This window comes from Prunus mume, linkage group LG4 (genome assembly GCF_029339155.1).
Source record: "Prunus mume cultivar Tortuosa linkage group LG4, ASM2933915v1, whole genome shotgun sequence".
NCBI classification, from domain to species: domain Eukaryota; kingdom Viridiplantae; phylum Streptophyta; class Magnoliopsida; order Rosales; family Rosaceae; genus Prunus; species Prunus mume.
The window spans coordinates 17,245,510-17,265,663 of record NC_142701.1 but is presented as its reverse complement, the minus strand read 5'-3'; the positions used below and the strand labels follow the sequence as shown (position 1 = coordinate 17,265,663).

The following is a 20,154-nucleotide window of genomic DNA, read 5'->3' as shown; positions in this document are numbered from 1 at the left end:
ACACACCAAAGAAATGGAGAAGTGTAAGTGAAATCATGGCTGAATGTAATGTGTGTATTGTGGAACCTGAAAATTATGAAGATGCAACTCAAGATGAGTCATGGAGAAAGGCAATGGAAGCTGAACTGGAAATGATAGAAAAAAATGACACTTGGAAACTTGTCGAGAGACCATTTGCTAAACCTGTGATTGGTGTTAAGTGGGTCTACAAGACTAAACTGAACCTAGATGGTACTGTGCAGAAAAACAAGGCTCGTTTAGTGGCTAAAGGCTACTCACAAAAGCCCGGTATTGATTACAATGAGACTTTTGCCCCTGTGGCAAGGCTAGACACCATTAGGACTTTGATTGCTCTTGCAGCACAAAAGGAATGGAACCTATTTCAACTGGATGTGAAGTCTGCCTTTCTCAATGGCATTCTAAAGGAGGAAGTTTATGTTGAACAACCTCAAGGATATGTACAAGAGAGCAAGGAAACCAAGGTGTACAGGTTGAACAAGGCTCTATATGGACTGAAACAAGCCCCAAGGGCCTGGTATGATGAAATAGATGCCTTATTTCAACACTGCAGGTTTTAAGAAGAGCTTAAGTGAAGCTACTCTCTATATCAAAACAAGTGACACCTCAGGTATTATCATTGTCTCACTCTATGTAGATGACATTATATATACTGGAAGCTGTCCTAAAATGCTTGAAGAGTTTAAACAAGATATGATGCAACACTATGAGATGACTTGGGTATGTTGCACCATTTTCTTGGCATGGAGTGGAACAAACTGATAAGCATATTTTCATTCATCAAAAGAAATATGCCATGAAAATTCTTGAGAAGTTTGGAATGAGAGATTGCAAGTCAGTGGCAATTCCATTAGTGGTGAATGAGAAATTGTGTAGAGAAGATGGAAGTGAAGCAGCAGATGAAAATGAATTGACAGTTGTAGAGTCTGCTTTATCTGACTGCCACAAGACCAGATGTCATGTTTGCATCTAGCTTGCTTGCTAGGTTTATGCACAAACCCTCAAAGAAACACATGGGAACTGCTAAAAGGGTGCTGAGATACATACAAGGCACATTAGATTTTGGAATTGAGTTTGAAAAGGGAAAACAGCTACTCTAATTGGGTATTGTGACAGTGGTGGTGGGAGTGAGGATGATATGAGGAGCACCTCAGGATATGCCTTCACACTAGGCTCAGGCATGTTCTCTTGGGCTTCCATCAAGCAAAACACAGTTGCTTTATCTACAGCCGAAGCTGAGTATGTGAGCGCTGCAGAAGCAACTTCACAAGCTAAGTGGCTTAGATTTGTGCTTGAAGATTTTGGTGAAGAACAGGTAGAAGGGACTCCAATTCTATGTGACAACACCTCTGCAATTGCAATGGCAAGGAATCCAGTTCATCACCAAAAGACAAGGCACATCAGCAGGAAATTTCATTTCATAAGGGAAGCCATTCAAGCAAAAGAAATCGGGTGTCTTGCAAGGCGAAGATCGGATAGCGACATTTTGACTAAGGCTCTGCCTAAGGATCGGTTTGTGAGGTTGAGAAGCTTGCTTGGAGTGAAATCAGCTAAAGGATTAGAAGGGAGTGTTGAAATATAATCACATTACGCTGATTTTCTCTGCTGATTTAATCGATTCTGCTGATTCGTCGATTACATGCGAGTTGTTCGATTCTTTTGTTCGATTCTGCTTGATTTGTTAGAGCAGAGTAATTTTCTATTTTTTGTTCTGTCTATTTTAAATGATGTAATGAGAACCATTAGATCATAGTCTAGGTGGATTCTCTAGCTTAGATTTGGTATGACACGTGTAAGCACCTAATAGGGTGACAGTTGTAATTCTGTTAGAAGAGAATCACATTTCTCTCTACGTCAGATCACACTATGTAAGCTGCTGATTGTAAGAATTCAATAGAACAGTGCCTTCCTCATTTTTCTCTTCATTCTCTCTAGCTGAAATCTCCAGAAAATACATCTCTTCCTAAATCGGAAAATACATATACAAACTAAGAACTCTAACAATTTGTAATCACCGATCTAATTTCTTTACAACGGATCATTGATTTTACATATGCTCGTGCTGGATCTGCTGCTGCTGAACTAAACTGCTGGTTCACATTAACTTCAGAACTTATTGGTTTCTTATATTTTAATTGCTTACTTCATTCATCGGGACAGTTTGATGCATGAAGAAGAACAACTTCATGATGAGGAAAAGAGGCAGTGACACCTTACAACAGTGGAGAAGTACTTGGCCAGAGTGCTCAAAGTGCAATGGATGTTGAAGTTCTTTGCATGGATCATTTAAGAAAAATTAGTGATACTAGAGACTCCTCTTCCGAAGCTGCAACTCTATGTAAACCAGGAAAAACCCATGCATTGATAAGAGATGAAGCTCAAGTTTTATCAAGTGCTGATCCTAAAGCAACAGAAACCCCTCATTTAGGTGATCACTTCCTTATTTCGACTTGTCTGTTATCCCCACTGGTAGGACTTCATTAATTTCCAGGAATGCATTTGAACCAGTAACATTATCAATTCACATTGTGTTTAACTTATTCATTTTGGACTAATTGTTTTAGAAACTTATTCTTCAATTTTTTTTGGCTGTTGCATTTGTTTTTGTTCCTAGGATCATGGTGGTTCTAATCATTCTGCAGAAGTATGGCCAGCCAATGGTTGTACAGGTGAAAGGGGAACTGGAAGGTCTGCAAAGAAACCTGGTGAGTTATCGTTGCATCTGTTTTTCCACTGAAAATTTCTTTTTGTTTTTTACTTTATGAATTTATTAGTCGCATTACAATCATTTTGATGTGCTAGATAAAGGAAGGACTGCAAAAGAGGAGGCATCCAAACGTGAGAAGGTCCGAGAAATACAGAAAAATCTACCCTCCATGCTTTAATCACCTGACGAAATGGCCACTGCCAATATTTGAAGAGTATGGTCGCGGCTGTATTATTTAATTATTGAAATATAGTACCTTGATCGGCTATATCTGATTAAATATTATATTCAAATCGTATAACCGCTTGGCTATACGCTTTGAATAGAATATTTAACGATATTCTGGGCAGCTATACTAGTTAAATAGGTGCCATAAAGGTATAGCCGCTCAGCTACACTCTATAAATAGAATATTTGCATAGAAACTTTTAGAAGTACCGCGGCTCGGCTATACCATTCGAATAGAATATTGTAGCAGTATAGCCGATCGGCTATACTCTTAGAAAATTTCACAGTATATTCGTTTGAATGGATGATGGAAAAGCACATATCACGCTGACAAAATCTAGAACCACAAATCCGCTAATTGTTATACTCTGTAAAAGTGAGAATGCGGACTCAATCTATAATAGGTGGAACTCACGGGGATGCGCAGCCATGCCCATTACAAGCAACAGGTATAGAAAACCATAAAGCAATAATTCGATGTCGATGCGACAATTAAATAGGATCAGTTGAATAGGATCGATGTGACAAAACACTCACCTCGATCCATTGGTGAAATAGGCATGAAATGCCCACAAGGATTTCATGCCCACAAGGAGTTGTGACAGGTTCATATTAAGCATAGTGTGCAATCAAAGTCATCACTGCGTTATGCTTTTCTGTGGCTTCTCCTCCCTGTGAAATTAGCTTGTATTCTCTCTAAATTTTGAAAACATTCCTGAAGAGGATTGCTACAGAATACCACACTAATTATTGTTGAAGGTGTCTTCCCCTACAGTGCTATGCCACTTGTACAGTCAAAATATTTAAATAAATAAAAAAGTAGTTGCAGAGCAGAAGATGTAAGGATTTTCTATGTGACTTTATTAGACAGTAACATTAGGCTTCTAGTACTAGAAAGAAATCAATAAAGCATAAAGGCATTGGTGAGCAATGCCAATGCGCCTCCCTCCACTAACCGACCTCTCCCTGCATGCGTGTTGACGACTAATTTATCCTTTCCTTTCCTTTACTCCAACCAAGACCACCAGGAATTATAAATCTCTCATTCCCTCTTCATTTGTCTCCCAATTCTCACTCTCTCAACAATAGAAACACAGTTTTCTATCTCTTCCTTTCACTCCACACGAAACAAACCCCTCATTTCTTATGCCTTTCCTTATTTTATGTCACCTTTCCTCCTTCGCACTAGCAAGGTTCGTCTGTCTTCATTTGGAGAAAAAAGGACACGACCGCCTTGGAGCTCGGACCGCCCAGCCGCCTAGATCTGCCCAGGCCCCTTAGGCGTCGCCTAGATCAGCCCAGCCGCCTAGAACCACCCAGGCCGCCTAGGCACCGCCTAGAACATCCCAGGCCGCCTAGGAGCCGCCTAGAACCGCCCGGGCCTCCTAGGAGCCGCCTAGAACGACCCGGGCTGCCTAGGCACCGCTTAGAACATCCCAGCCGCCTAGGAGCCGCCTAGAACGCCCAGGCCGCCTTAGCACCGCCTAGGAGCCTCCTAGAACAGCCAGGCCGCCTAGCCCCGAACTCCCCGGTGTCGGTGTCCTCCCGCCTAGCGCCAAGGCCGATATTTGAACAACTGCTCAAAACACAGGCGGGCTTGCTCTGTGCCCTAGGCGTTCGTAGTGATGAGTTCGAGTCCGATTCATCGAATATTTTTAAAAACCGAGTATAGCCGATTGGCTATACTATTTTAAAAAATTAACAAAAACACCGAGTAAAGCCGCCCGGCTATACTATTTAAAAAATAGAGTATAGCCGATCGGCTGTACTATGTTTAAAATAAAATTAGGAAAAAAACTAGTATAGCCGCGTGGAAGTACTATACTATAGCCAACTTCAGGTTGTTCGCTTGGTTGTATTGCATGCTGGACACCTTTACAGTCACTTGATTCCTCTTGTTCTTCTTCTTATTGATGGTAATTTTATCACCTATCTCACTTCATCAGAGAACACTCTGTTATTTTCTTATTTTTATGGAGAAAAGATGGGAAGGGGGAGTGTAAGAATATGACATCAATTGTTGTTTTTTGAATTAGGTAGCAGTCCAATTGATGTTGTGGATCCAAGCTGGGAGTTGTATGTCCTGATCCAGAAGAAAACATATCAGCAGGGGGAAATCTACAATATGTTGCTTGGTTTTACAGCTGTGTATCGTTTTTACCATTATCCTCCTGATATATAGTTCTCGATTGCGGATTGGTCAGGTTTGCTCCTTGTATATATCAGTTGCTAGTTATGCATGCTCTAGAGAAACAGCTTGGTGCTTCAGTAGTTCAAATAAATTTCATTTTTTGTGCAATCTTGGTGCTGTTGAGTTTTAACAAGCCTGCTTGTTGATGGCAGATATTGGTATTGCCTCCTTATCAACACAAGGGTTTTGGACGATACCTTCTTGAGGTTTTCAATGATGTTGCAATATCTGAAAACGTCTATGACCTAACAGTTGAAGAACCATTGAATTACTTTCAACATGTACGCACTTGTGTTGATGTACTGCGCCTTCATAAGTTCGATCCAATCAAGCATGCAGTCAGCTCAGCAGTTTCACAACTAAAGCAAGGAAAATTGTCGAAGAAGACACACTCCTCGACTCATGCCAGACACTAGAGTTATTGAGGATGTCCGGAAAAGTTTGAAAATCAACAAGAAACAGTTTCTTGGTGTTGGGAGGTTTTCCTTTATCCCGGCCTTGATCATGTGGACAGCTATATGGATGATTTTGTGGGAATTATTTCTAATCGCATGAAGGAAGATCTTATCGAGAAAAGATTCTGGGACTGGTGGGAAGCAAGTGATTGAAGTTCCAAGCAATTATGAACCCGAGATGTCATTTGTGATGTTCAGGTCACAAGCTGGTGAAGCTGCTAGTCTGTTCGAGATAGATGAGAATCAACCAAATCGGGAGGAGCAACTCCAGCAGTTAGTTGATGAGAGAGTGAAAGAGATCAAATCAATAGCCGAGAAAGTGTCTGTGCAGCTCTCTATCATTGCTTTGAGGCATCATAAAGGAATTCGATTTTGGCGATGCCCTTGTACTTTACCAATTGATGCAATCTGTAGGGTGAAAGTGGTTTGTGGGTTGGAATATCGGAGGCTTATCTGTAAATCTTTGAGCTCTATACTCGCATCCCAGCTTTTGTTATTCGAATATTTGCAGAACTTTATTACTTCAAATGAAATTGAGCAGCTAACGCTACCTTTAACATGTCAATGTCGTTTTCATTCTCTGTAACTTTTATTTTTATTTCAAGTTTGCATCAAGTTATGGGATCCGTGTTTACAAATACAAAACAAGTCACCTACTTTTTTCACATCCACTTTGTCAATTTAGGTAATATCTATTTGATACAAAGTAAAGTATCATATATTGGAACAAAAACTTGCACAAGATATATACTCATTAATGGGAAGATAAGGAGATCCTTTGCATGCTAAATTACTGGGTCGATATAGGCACTCATGCAGACAACAAAGTCAAACTTGTCAGCCTTCCAGAGGTGAATTGCGGCTTCATAGTCTATGACAACAAGCAAAGCCCGACTATGTGTTTCTATGTCTGTATATTCCCCAAGTCTGATTCAATCAGGATTTCCAACTACTCATCCAACTTAGGCCAAACCAGATTCCTAACAAAAATCTCTATTGCTCCCTCTAGTAATAACTTTTCGACCACATCTTTCTCTTTTCAGGATGCAAAACACATAATCAAAAGCAAATTTTTGTATAGTGGCCATTAGAAATTGAAGCGAGTTCATAATTTAGCTACAGGGAAAAAAAGAAAAAAAAAAGGGACCCGCCTAGCTCTGGGCGATTTTTTTCAACAGTCTAACTGAACAAAAGCACCGTTTATAGGTTTTGAGCTCTAATTATGAACATCATTACCGAATTTAACATTACAAAACAAAATCCACCACCTGTTCTAGATTTATGTGCATCATAGATTTTCCAAAATAAGCAAAACATAAAGATAATTTAGTTAAAACTACAAGTAATCTGAATGCATTCCACTAAAAAGCAGGAAGCAGAGTAATTGAAGATTGAGCTTAGTGAAAAGAAAAACCTTGGGTTGAAGAAACTATCCCACCAGCCAGTCTGGGGCTTTAGGCTCGACTGGAACCAAGCTTAAGTTTTTCTTCAATTTTCCTATCTTTCTTGCTTTTCTTTGATTTCTTGGGAGACTTCATGAGAGCTCAAATGAGGAATTGCCCACCTCTTTTTTGGCCTTGAACTTGAAGACTTTGATGGGAAGTGATTCAGTGAAGCGAGGCAGGCAGGGAGGAAAATATAAAGCTCGTATAGCCATTTTTGGCCTTTAAAAAAAAATATATATATATATATATAGCCGAACGGCTATACTATTAAAATAATATTTAAATGGTATAGCCGCACGGCTGTACTCTTGAAACATAATATTTTTAGAAGGTATAGCCGATCGGCTATACTGGCATCCTTTTTCCCTGCACCGATTTTCGTTCATCCGTCACCTTTGAAGGAGTGTACAACAGCACTTGTAAAGCTCGTATAGCCTTTTTGGGCTATACTATTTAAATAATATTTAAATGGTATAGCCGAGCGGCTGAACTCTTTAAATATAATATATTTCAACGGTGTAGCCGCTCGGCTAGACAGGCATATTTTCGTTTAGCAAGGCTACAAGATCAGCTGGCTGCCTATATTCCATCTATCATCTGTTTGAAGGTGTGTACAACAGCACCTGAGAAGCATGTGCTTGCAGACGCCACATCTCATAAACTAGAAACGCACCCATGAGTTAATGCAATTATGTTCTTTGCTTCAATGCCATCGTGTATGGTCTTCTAGCCAGAAAGTCTTTTAAAGGAACACAAGAATAAATATTCCTCTTCAGAATCATTGGTTGAGAAGGAATTGGGCGTGGAGAAATTAGAGATCTCTAAGGAAGCAAGAGCATGCTGTAGTTGTCCTCCAGGTCACACCAATCGTCTGATGTTTGAACGGTAGGAAGGGTCATAATGATGTGTGTGTTATTAAAAATTGTGGTTTTTCCTTCTTTTGTAAAAACTTTTGTAATTAAAAGAAAATATATTTTCCTTTTCTATAAAATTCCTATACAAAACTTTTAGATATAAATAATATATAAAATAAAGATTAAACATTAAAGTAAAATAAAGAGACAAATAAATAAAAGACAAGATTAAGAAAGCAAGCCTGGTATAGTGAAAGCACGTTAAAGACGCTGTCCTAAAGCCTTTGTAGCCTCCCTATGTGCAGGTAATGACAGTCTACAAGACTCCAAGATACGACCCTAATACACAGGCTTAAGGTCCACTATGAGCACATTCACAGTCGGATAGAAATCTCCAAGCCACAGAACCGTTGCCCAAAAATAATATAGAAAGTATGGAATATATGAAAGTATGAGAATAGAGAAATTTGATTGTAGTGTATTGAAATGTGAAGGAGGAAAGGCCTTTTATAGGCATCCAAGACTCGTAACCTCCAGACACATTTAACCAGAAAAGTTGGTGGCAATGAATAGAAAATAAAAACTGAAAATTAAACAATTTGTAACTCTTATAATAAATAAATAAAACAACCAAAAATTAAAACAGAAAATAAAATGTTTTAAAATTTAAAATCCTTTCAAATAATAACAATCCCCCACAAAGGGTTTTAAAATTTTAAAATAGTAAAATATAAAGAAAATATACATATGGGCAACATAATACTATGCAATAGGTGTAGGTGCCTTCCGGGCTTGAACCTTCACTTAGTGATGATAGTTTCCATTTGAGGAACTTGAGTGTACACAGTATTGAACTCGGCACCTTTAACCAAACTTCAACATAACCCACACATAGTATTGGTTGAGGCTTGGAAGCGAGGTAGCGCTATTTATGGCCATGTGCTAATCTTGATTCTCATGAGAGTTGCTAGAGAATAGCCCAATTCTCACAGTCGCGGCCTCACGACGTCTCTCACTTAGGTGAGTTCTCCAAGAGTACATGTGACCTACACCCTGCGGGAGATTGCCCGCCTCGAAACTCATTCAGGGATAACTCCTTTCCTAACGTCACATTATATAGCACTGATGTCATAGGGATGAGCATGAGGACATCTCTGGGATGCCTCCACATGATATAAACATTGCTCAATGAGTCACGCAGTATGGATTGTTTCTACCCATTGAACTTCCTTCATGGGATCGCCAATCATAGAAGTTGGGTTACCTTTCTAGGTAACTCCCTTATGGGCTTAAACTCATCCCCCTCAACATTTCCAGGACTCTGCTCCTAGAAAGACCTTTAGTCAATTGGTCAGCAATGTTGTTCTCTGACTTCACATACTCCAAAGACACAATGTTCTTACTTAATAGGCTCTTCACAGATTTATATCTCACATGTATGTGCCTGTTCATTTTCCTATTTATATGAGATTGTTTCACCAAATCTATTGTAGCCTTGCAGTCACAATGAATAGATAAAGCAGGCAATGGTTTCTCCACCAGAGGCATATCCATCAATAAACTCTTAATCCATTTAGCCTCAGTTCAAGTAGTATCTAAAGCTATGAGTTCAGACTCCATAGTACTTCTAGAAATAATTGTTTGCTTCTTCGAACCACATGAAATTGTAGCTCCACCCAATAAGAAAATGTAACCACTAGTAGACTTCACTTCTTCATTGTCTGTTATCCAATTTGCATCACTATATCCTTCTACTACATTTGGAAATCCTTTATAGCACAGTGAATAATCCATTGTTCCTCTTAAGTACTTGAAAACTCTTTCCAAGGCATTCCAATGTTCCATACTTGGGTTATGTGTATACCTACTTAATCTTCCAACAGCATAAGCAATGTCTGGCCTAGTCTTATTTGCAATATACAACAAAGAACCTATCATCTGGGAGTACTTCAGCTGAGAAAATGGTTCACCTTGATTTTTCTTTAAATGAACATTGGGATCATAAGGTGTTGGTGTGGGCTTACACTCAAAGTAATTGAACTTCTTCAACATCTTCTCAATAGTACTAGATTGACTTAGAGAGATTCCTTGTGTTGTCTTCTCAATTTTCATTCCTAAGATTACATGTGCTTCTCCCATATCTTTAATGTCAAAATTCCTAGATAGGTATGACTTCACATCATTCACAATCTCTAAATTCGTCCCAAAGATCAAAATGTCATCAACATATAGGCACAAGATTACGTGTTCTCCATTATTCTCTTTATAGTAAACGCATTTATCATGACCATTAAACTTAAAATCATAATCTAGTATCACCTTGTCAAATTTCTCATGTCATTGCTTAGGAGCTTGCTTTAGGCCATATAAAGATTTAACCAACTTGCACACCTTGTGTTCTTGGCCCTTAACTATGAATCCTTCTGGTTGCTCCATATAGATCTCTTCATCTAAGTCTCCATTTAAAAATGTCGTCTTCACATCCATTTGATGAATCACTAAATTACCCACAGATGCTAAAGCTATCAAAATCCTTATGGTGGTAATCCTAGAAACAAGTGAGTAAGTATCAAAATAATCTATCCTTTTCTTTTGTGTAAAACCCTTAGCTACTAATCTCGCTTTGTACTTATCAATACTTCCATCTAGTTTCAACTTTTTCCTAAACACCCACTTGCACCCTATCGCTTTATTTCCAGTAGGCAAATCTGTTAACACCCATGTGTTATTTTGAATTATAGATTGAAACTCATCATTTATAGCCTCTTTCCAGAATGGTGCATCTACAGACATAATGGCTTCCTTATAAGTTGTGGGATCTCCTTCTACTAGAAAGGTATAAAAATCATCTCCAAAGTTTTTATCAACTCTCGCTCTTTTACTTCTTCTAAGTTCTTGAGATTCTAAATTTTCAATCGTAGTTAAGCTAGAAGACTTCTCTCTTATTTGTACTTCCTTAGAAATTCTTGTCTTGTACGGGAAAATATCTTCAAAGAATGTAGCATCTCTTGCTTCCATAACTGTGTTGTTTGCAACCTCCTTTACTTCAGAGTTAATCACCAGGAATCTATTGGCACTACTATTTTTCGCATAACCAAGGAAAACTGCGTCTATAGTTATAGAACCTATTTTCTTTCTCTTAGGATCGGGTATGAGTACCTTAGCTAAACACCCCCACACTTTTAGGATTCTAAGATGAGGTGATCTTCCTTTCCATAACTCATAAGAAGTTTTCTCATTATCCTTCAATGTTATCCTATTAAGTATGAAACAAGCAGTTAACATTACTTCCCCCACAAATTCTCAAGTAGTCCACTACTAAGAAGCATAGAATTTACCATATCCATCAGGGTTCTATTTTTCCTTTCAGCCACTCCATTAGATTAGGGTGAATATGGTGGAGTAACTTCATGTATAATTCCATGTTCTTCACAAAACACTCCAAGCTCATTTGAAGTATACTCTCCACCTCTATCAGATCTAAGTCTTTTAATCTTTTTCTCCAATTGGTTTTCTACCTCACTTTTATAAATCTTGAGTTTATTAAACACCTCATCTTTTGTCTTAATAAGATAAATATGGCAATACCTAGAGAAGTCATCAATAAATGTCACAAAGTACTTGTTTCCACCTCTAGTAGGAGACCTATTTGAATCATGCACATCACTATGTATGAGCTCTAAGATTTGGGTGTTTCTCTCTACAGGTTTGAAAGAATTCCTAGTTTGTTTGGTTTGAACACACACTTCACATTTATGCTTAAGGTCTACGTTAGACTTAGGGATTAGCTCAAGATCCATTAACGTTTTGATTTTGCTCAAACTTACATGTCCTAACCTTCCATGCCATACATAACAAGACTCAACATTAAAATCTTGAGGAGAAATTTTATTATCTTCAAAAACTACATTTATTTTGAACAATCCATCACAAACATATCCTTTTCCAATAAAGACATCATTTCTAGTAATAACAATCCTATTCGACTCCATTACAATTTTGTATCCTTGTTTTACTAAGGACGATCCACTGATAAGGTTTGTCCTCACTTTAGGAACATGTCGCACATCCTTGAGAGTTAGAGTCTTCCCATATGTCATCTTCAATTCCACTTCTCCTATTCCACGTACTTGTGCGACGGTGTCGTTTCCTAGTGTTACACTTCCTCCACTTGAGTTCTGGTAATTTTTGAAAAATCGTTTGACAAAACACACATGTACGTTTGCCCCAGAATCTAACCACCAATCACTATTACTTAAATATGCGACATTAACTAGAGGCTTAAAACTATACCTTAGATTGGGTTCATCTTGATCCACCAACACATTCACTTGGGCTTTAGGACCACTTTGTCCTTTGTTCCACTTAGGTTTGGGCTTGTAGGGCTCGGTCTTCTTGTAATGACAGTCTTTGGCCCAATGATTTGTTCTTCCACAAACGAAGCATGGTTGATCCCTATTGCCATTGGAATTGTTATGGGGTCTATTGTGCTGTCGATTTTGGTTTCGGTTGAATTGATTATGGTTGGGTTGACTATTTCTGTTTGTCCTCTTGAAAGATTTCCTTCTGGATTGGAAACGATTCCTATTGTTTGAACTTTCCACTAGGTTCACGTTTGTCTTTTCTTCCTTAGGCTTGTTACTTGATCTATGTTTCTCTTCAATCCTACGGGAGTTTAAAACTTGGGTTAAGGTTAAATCTCCTTGTTTGTGCCTAAGGGTTTTTGCAAAGTTTGACCAACTTGGGGGTAATTTATCTATGAGACAAGAGACTTTAAACTCTTCACTAAACTTAGTACCCTTAAGTTCTATTTTCCTTAAAAAATCTTGGTACTCATGAATTTGTTCACTTACAGTTTTATTCTCAACCATCATATAGTTATTAAAGTTTGAGATTGTGAAACGATCTATTCCCGCATCTTCTATCCCATATTCAGCTTCTAATTCATCCCACAAAGTTTTTGCATTTTTTGTATCTTGATAAACATCATACAGATCATCAGAGAGAGCACTAAGGATTCTATTATGGCAATGATATTCTAATTCTTCTTTTGTCATCTTCTCCTTAGTTTTAGAAGTGGTTTCAGTAGTTTTATCAGGTGTGGTTTGATCTTCTAGGGCAGAAACTAACCCTAAAACAGTTAACCAGTGTTTAAGTTGTCTTTGCCACCTCTTAAAATTTGTCCCATTAAATTTTCCTGGTTTAACACTATTGGTTTCTACACTATCCATCTCAATTCCAATGAACAATAATGAAGCAATAAAATCTGAAATTTAAATGTAATAGAAATTAAGATTGAATAATAATCAAACAATTGGTAGACAAACAATAACTTAAAGAAACAAACGTGCCAAGTTTATGACAAAATATCTAACGGTTACAAAATCTGATGTACTTAATTGACTTTTAAAACTAATTTTATTAAGATTTTGAAATTTGTTTGAAGTTGGTAAACAAAACGTGTGAGCAATTAAAACACAAGCAAAACTTAAACGAGTAACTAAAACTTTCCAACAATGGTACATAAGGTTTTTAATAATAACTTTTATAATTTTTTTTTTAAACAAAAGTGCAGACCAATTAGGTTAGAGGTTTAATATTGGTAAAAAGGTTTTCTTTAAAGTTGACTTTAAAGCCTTGACTGTGAAAAAGTGTTTCTGACCTTTTTTTTTTAATTGAAAAACCTTAACTTTGGACTTTAAAGCTGTAGTTTTGAAAAACTTATAGACAAGCAATAATAGGAAAAACGCAGCTAATGAAGACAGAGAGTATTTACTATTTGGAGAAACTTACAGCAACAACAAATACGGTAAGAATAATTTTAACATACAAAGGCTTTAGATTGTTATTAAAAATTGTGGTTTTTCCTTCTTTTGTAAAAACTTTTGTAATTAAAAGAAAATATATTTTCCTTTTCTATAAAATTCCTATGTACAAAACTTTTAGATATAAATAATATATAAAACAAAGATTAAACAGTAAAGTAAAATAAAGAGACAAATAAATAAAAGACAAGATTAAGAAAGCAAGCATGGTATAGTGAAAGCACGTCAAAGACGCTGTCCTAAAGCCTTTGTAGCCTCCCTATGTGCAGGTAATGACGGTCTACAAGACTCCAAGATACGACCCCAATACACAGGCTTAAGGTCCACTATGAGCACATTCACAGTCGGATAGAAATCTCCAAGCCACAGAACCGTTGCCCAAAAATAATATAGAAAGTATGGAATATATGAAAGTATGAGAATAGAGAAATCTGATTGTAGTGTATTGAAATGTGAAGGAAGAGAGGCCTTTTATAGGCATCCAAAACTCGTAACCTCCAGACACATTTATCCAGAAAAGTTGGTGGCAATGAATAGAAAATAAAAACTGAAAATTAAACAATTTGTAACTCCTATAATAAATAAATAAAACAGCCAAAAATTAAAACAGAAAATAAAATGTTTTAAAATTTAAAATCCTTTCAAATAATAACAGTGTGTACCATTTATGGCTCCACAACAATTGGGCAATCCAAAGGCTTCTTCAAGTTTGGACTTTATTTCTTCCATTCTGTTGGAATCATGCCACTTGAGATGGTGCTTGGCACGTTCTTCCAATGCTTCAATGAATCTCCAAGTCACCTGAGAAACTGTGGACTGGCCTACCCCGAAGGCAGCTCCCACTGATACTTGAGACTCACGGCTATACCCTATTTATATTTAATTTTTAACGAGTATAGCCACTATTTTTAATTATTTTGAGACTCAGGTTAAAGAACCCCAAACAACCTGATTCCTAGTATTAATATTTTAGGCAAATATTCAGAAAGTAATATGATTTGTGTGTTATTGATTGTTTGGCGGGCGGATTGTGATGGACATCTATTCTCATCTTTCTTGTAGAATCTGAGCAACTGTTGATTATAAATGGAGAAAAGCATGTAATCTGATTCACATATTTCTTTCTTTCCATTTTGTATTCTATATAGTCATGTGTGACCAAAACCATCATTTGCAATATATCTGTGATTGATATTGGAAAATCAACATATCTCTTTGTTTTCCCATCATAATATTCTGTTCCCTGCAAGAGAATCAACACTTATGTAAATTTGTCCTGAAGAACAGCTGCTGCAATATACTCCTGCTAGAAACATTTGTAAATATAGGAACCAAATGAAAAAGATACCGCACAAATTTTGCCTTACCTCAATAATGAACAGATGATGACCTGGAAGGTTTACACCCCATGCCAATGTACTGGTACAAACCAATACCTATAATTTAATACATATGCCTAATCAGTATATAGAGTAAGAAAATTATCTTTTTATATTCTCTTTGCCTTCCTGAATCTTGTTGTTTGCAAAAAGCTCCTCAACCAGAGATCTATCTTTGTCATTCAGACCGGCATGGTGTAATCCAATGCCAAACTGCAAGCTGTGCCTCAAGTTAAAGAACCATCTGCTGGGCTTCTTCTGGCATACTAAGAAACTGCCTTGGATCATCTGACATTGCCAACTTCAATAACAGAAAAGCACCCAAAAAAAAATCGAATCAACGCAGCAGCCGAAACCGAAGAAAAAAAAAATCCAAGCATGAGTTGAGAGAGAGGCCCAAGATCGAGTATTTGAATTTTGAAGATTGGATTGTGAGTGCAGGCTTCGTGTTCATTTCTCTGTCTCTTCTTTTCACTCGCGCACCACATTCCTGTGCGAGTGCAAGCTTCGTCTCTCTTCATTTGGAAAAAAAGGGACGCCCAGACTCGCCCAGGCCGCCTAGAACCGCCCAGGCCGCCAAACTCCCTTATAGCATCAAAGTTGTTATCTTAGTGGAGATTTCAATAGCTGAATGACATTTGATTGTTTTCATAGAGAGTCCAGTCCAATCCAATCAACGCATCAGCCGAAACGAAAGAAAAAAAATCGAAGCTTGAGTTGAGAGAGAGAGAGGCTCAAGACCGAGTCTTTGAAGCTTGTAAGCGAAATGGCCGTGTGACTGCGAGTGCAAGCTTTGTGTTCGATTCGAATGAATTTAAAGCGTATAGCCGAACGGCTATACCTTTAAAATATTCAGATGTATTCAAAGAGTGTAGCCGCACGACTATACCTTTAAAATAATATATTTAAATAGTATAACAGCCCAGCTATACCCTTTAAATATACAATTTTGTCAATGTTATTTTAGGGTTTAGGGCTTAAAATACCACTTTTGCTAATTAGGATAGAGTTATTTCTTCAATTATTTTATTTATACCAGTGATATTGAGGAATGAGAATTTAAATTCTTTCCAATACCTCACATTCTAATGATTTCCAGCTACTAACCCATTAGGCAAGAATAAAAAATGGATTTTATCTATAAGAAATAATACGTGTTAAACCCATAAATACAACAACAAAAAATAGGGATACACCAACATTTTGGGTATAAAATTGCCTGTGTAATAATTTACTTTCTAAAATGTATCCATCGTAATTATGAACTAAACCCAATGACAGTTTTTTCTCATTGCACTTGACAACCCTTCCCTTCTGCTATGAGATATATAAGTTTGCGTTGTATTCTCTGCAGATGAAAAATTGGATACAAAATAGTCTAATGAGACAACGAAGAAAAGAGTTTTGAAATAAATTGAAGGTAGTAATATCAGTCAGGCAGTATTCACCCAAAATAATGGAAAATCTGATTCAGGATATTCTTAATGGTCATCCAAATACCTATTATAGAGGACTAAGAGATTTAACTTATGGAGATAACCCATTACAAAAAAATAATAAAAAATAAAAAGAAGGTAAATTCCGAGTTCATTCAATTGATGTCATTCCTGAGCATTTTACCTTGACGTGTTGCTCTTTTAGCCCGCCTTATCCATAACCGAGCATACTCTGCTGCATTATTTGTCAATTCCTGCAACTGGACAGATATAGAAGTTAAACCACATAGGCGCAACCAATATGAGGGGGAAAAACATGGAAGGACTTTGTCCTGCATCTTCCTATAGTGATGCATGTTACACTTCAGGCTATTAATACATTAGCTACAGGGCCTTTTATTTATTTTAATGCATGCACAAATAGATATTATAACAGTATACCCGCTCGGCTATACTCTCTAAATACAATATATTAACAGTATAGCCGATCAACTTTAAATACAATATTTTACCATTATAGCCGCAAGTCTCCACTGTATAAATAGAAATTATAGACGTACAGCCGTACGGCTATACTTTCTAATTAGATTCGAATATTTTAAGAGTACAGCCGCGCGGCTATACTCTATAAATATATTCGAACAACACGAAGCTTGCACTCGCAGTGGACGGAACTTTCTCTCGCAGTCGCTGCTTCGTCCTCCGGGTTCGGCGCCGAAAAAAGACCCAACCCGCCTAGGCGCCCACCTAGCTACTACCTAGCCGCCTAGGGACCGCCTTGGGACCGCCTAGCCGCCTAGCGCCCGCCTAGCCACCGCCTAGCCGCCTAGCGCCCGCCTAGGCCGACTTTTCAAACACTGCGATTGACTGAAAGTCTGAAACCCGAAATTGAAAAAATTTAGCTGCAAATTTGAGCTTGAGATTGGGAAGCCGAAGCAGTGAAGCACAAGTCAGGTCCATAGAAGAAGAGATCATGTGACTCTTAATTCATCCAATTCCATTCCTCTCCCTGTTTCGCGCCTTATATTCTTCTCTCTTCGCACTGACGACATGGCGCAGAAGAAAAAAAATACAAAATTTGCTGACTTGGTGTCTGTCTTCTGTGGAAGGAAATGATGAAGTTGTCCTATCATGGAGTTTCTATGGTCTTGCCAATAACAAGGTTCTGTGAATGGCATGCGTTAGGCTACTTGAATTCATATTGATTCTGAAGTTTAAACATTTCTATGAATGGAAGCTTCTCTTGCTTTGCTTATTCTTTAATATGCAAATGGCATTTCTGCTTGTACCTCACTGCCTGTGTTTTAGGTGGAGAATGTTAGTACAATTTTTGTTTGCCGCATTCCTCGTAATAGTGATTCACTATTTCAGAGTAGTCGAAATCCGTCTTTTGCCCTTCAGCTATCATTGTGTTGCTACTCATAACTGTATTAACTATATGACTCATGACTTGCTGTTTAGTTAATTGGATATTCTTCCTTAACATATGCAGGTTTTTCTGTGTTGAAATGAGACTGAACATATAGTGGAATAAATACAAATTTCATGTGAAAAATGCGGTCCAAGTGTTTGGAATTGCAGCAAGATTTCTTTTTGAAAGCTTAAGTGTCAGGAAGCAAAGTGTTGCTAACGTATAAGCGAAAGCGGCAATCAAGAACAGATCATGTACAGGGACATGAGTGCCGTAATTCACTTTTTGTTGCTCCCGATGATACTTCTTTAAGCAAACCACCAGACAGTACTACGGTCTGGTGATTGATAAGCATTCATCAGAAAATTACAACAGAAATTCTACGGTGAGATTTTAGAAAGTTGGAACCTGTTCACTTTTTGTAGTTTGTTTCATAGGGATATATGTTGTATGTCAATCATCTTTATGTAGATAATTTAATAATCCATCCTTCCCTATTTTTCCTCTAATAATTTTGTTCTTGAAAAAAAATACTGAAAAGAAAAAGGTTTTAAGGGATTACCAGATAACACCAGAATGTGCCCTATTCAACCGACCCTTGAAAGCGTATCTAGTTGAGATGAACATTTAGATTTGGTTCTTTAATTTAGGTTTCTGTGAAGATCTTCTCTTAGTTGTCTTAGACCTATAATTTATTTTTAAGGTCGTTGCTATTTTCTGTCTCACCTGCCTCTTTTTCTTGCAGGTATGCCATGTTGTTTTGTGTGCTGTGTTGGGGGTAACCTGAAGCACTGTGGAAAATGCCTTCAGTCGTATCATCTCCAATGCCTAGATAAGCCCCATAAGGAAAAGAAACACATTGAAGTGTCCGGCACAAGACAAATACCAATTAAAACCGTTCCGACAAGTCTTGATGAGGTTTCCTTCCCAAAGGGATGCATATGGGAATAAGTCTAGTGGCAAGAAAGTAGGCTCATCTTCAAATGCTAATACTGGAGCATTGGTTGTGATAATAAGTGCTTGGAGGGAGGTTAGTTTCTCAATTGGTGATTTCCGCTTAGTTGTAATTTAGTCCAGGTGTCATAGCTTGATTTTGTAAGACAAAAATCATCATCAGCAGCAGCAGCAGCGTTTGAAAGAAAAAGCAGCTCTGAATGTGATGGTAGCTCGCCAAGATTGAATACATTAAACTTAGAAGACACTGATTCATTCTCTAGAAATAAGTTAGATAAATTAGGTGGTCATTCAGCTTGCATGAAACAAGTTGACAACCCCATTGATTACTTTCTGCCGAAGGAATAAAAGAAAAAAGGATATGGATGAGTCTAATATACAAAGGAAATCACTGCCCGTGGAAAATAGCTGCTCATTGATAACCAAATTGAATAATAATGTTTGTACTAATACCAGTTCTTATGAAGAAACTTCCCCTGAAAACTGCTCAGTAGATCATGAAGCAGATTTGAAGCACTCCAGAGAGGTATGTAATATGAAGCCTATCTTTTGTCAATTTGGAAATAATGTATCTGCCTATGAGCACAAACACAATCATGTGAAATGAGAAACAGAAAATAAGATGCGACATGGAAAATACATTCTCATTTACATGTATTCTATAATAATACATATGTATAAAAACAAGGTCAGAATAAAAGGTACATAATTGTTAGTGCTTAGTTGCCCTCGAGTGGCTGACTGACTCCACTATTATGTGCATTCTTAACCTGATACTTCATTTCTGTATATGTAATTTGTAATCACCGATCTAATTTCTTTGCTACGGATCTTTGATTTTACATATGCTCGTGCTGGATCTGCTGCCGCTGAACTAAACTGTTGGTTGACATTAACTTCAGAACTTATTGGTTTCTTATATTTTAATTGCTTACTTCATTCATCGGGACAGTTTGATGCATGAAGAAGAACAACTTCATGATGAGGAAAAGACAGGCAGTGACACCTTACAACAGGCTGGAGAAGTACTTGGCCAGAGTGCTCAAAGTGCAATGGATGTTGAAGTTCTTTGCATGGATCATTTAAGAAAAAGTGGTGATACTTGAGACTCCTCTTCTGAAGCTGCAACTCTATGTAAACCAGGAAAAACCCATGCATTGATAAGAGATGAAGCTCAAGTTTTATCAAGTGCTGATCCTAAAGCTCATTTAGGCAGATCACTTCCTTATTTGGACTTGTCTGTTATCCCCA

At 37.6% G+C, this 20,154-nt stretch overlaps 1 pseudogene; it reads left to right on the top strand.

The window, feature by feature from the left end:
- Window positions 1-1,156: 1,156 nt before the first annotated feature.
- Window positions 1,157-8,254, top strand: LOC103330406 (histone acetyltransferase type B catalytic subunit-like; annotated as a pseudogene).
- The last annotated feature ends 11,900 nt before the right edge of the window (window positions 8,255-20,154 follow it).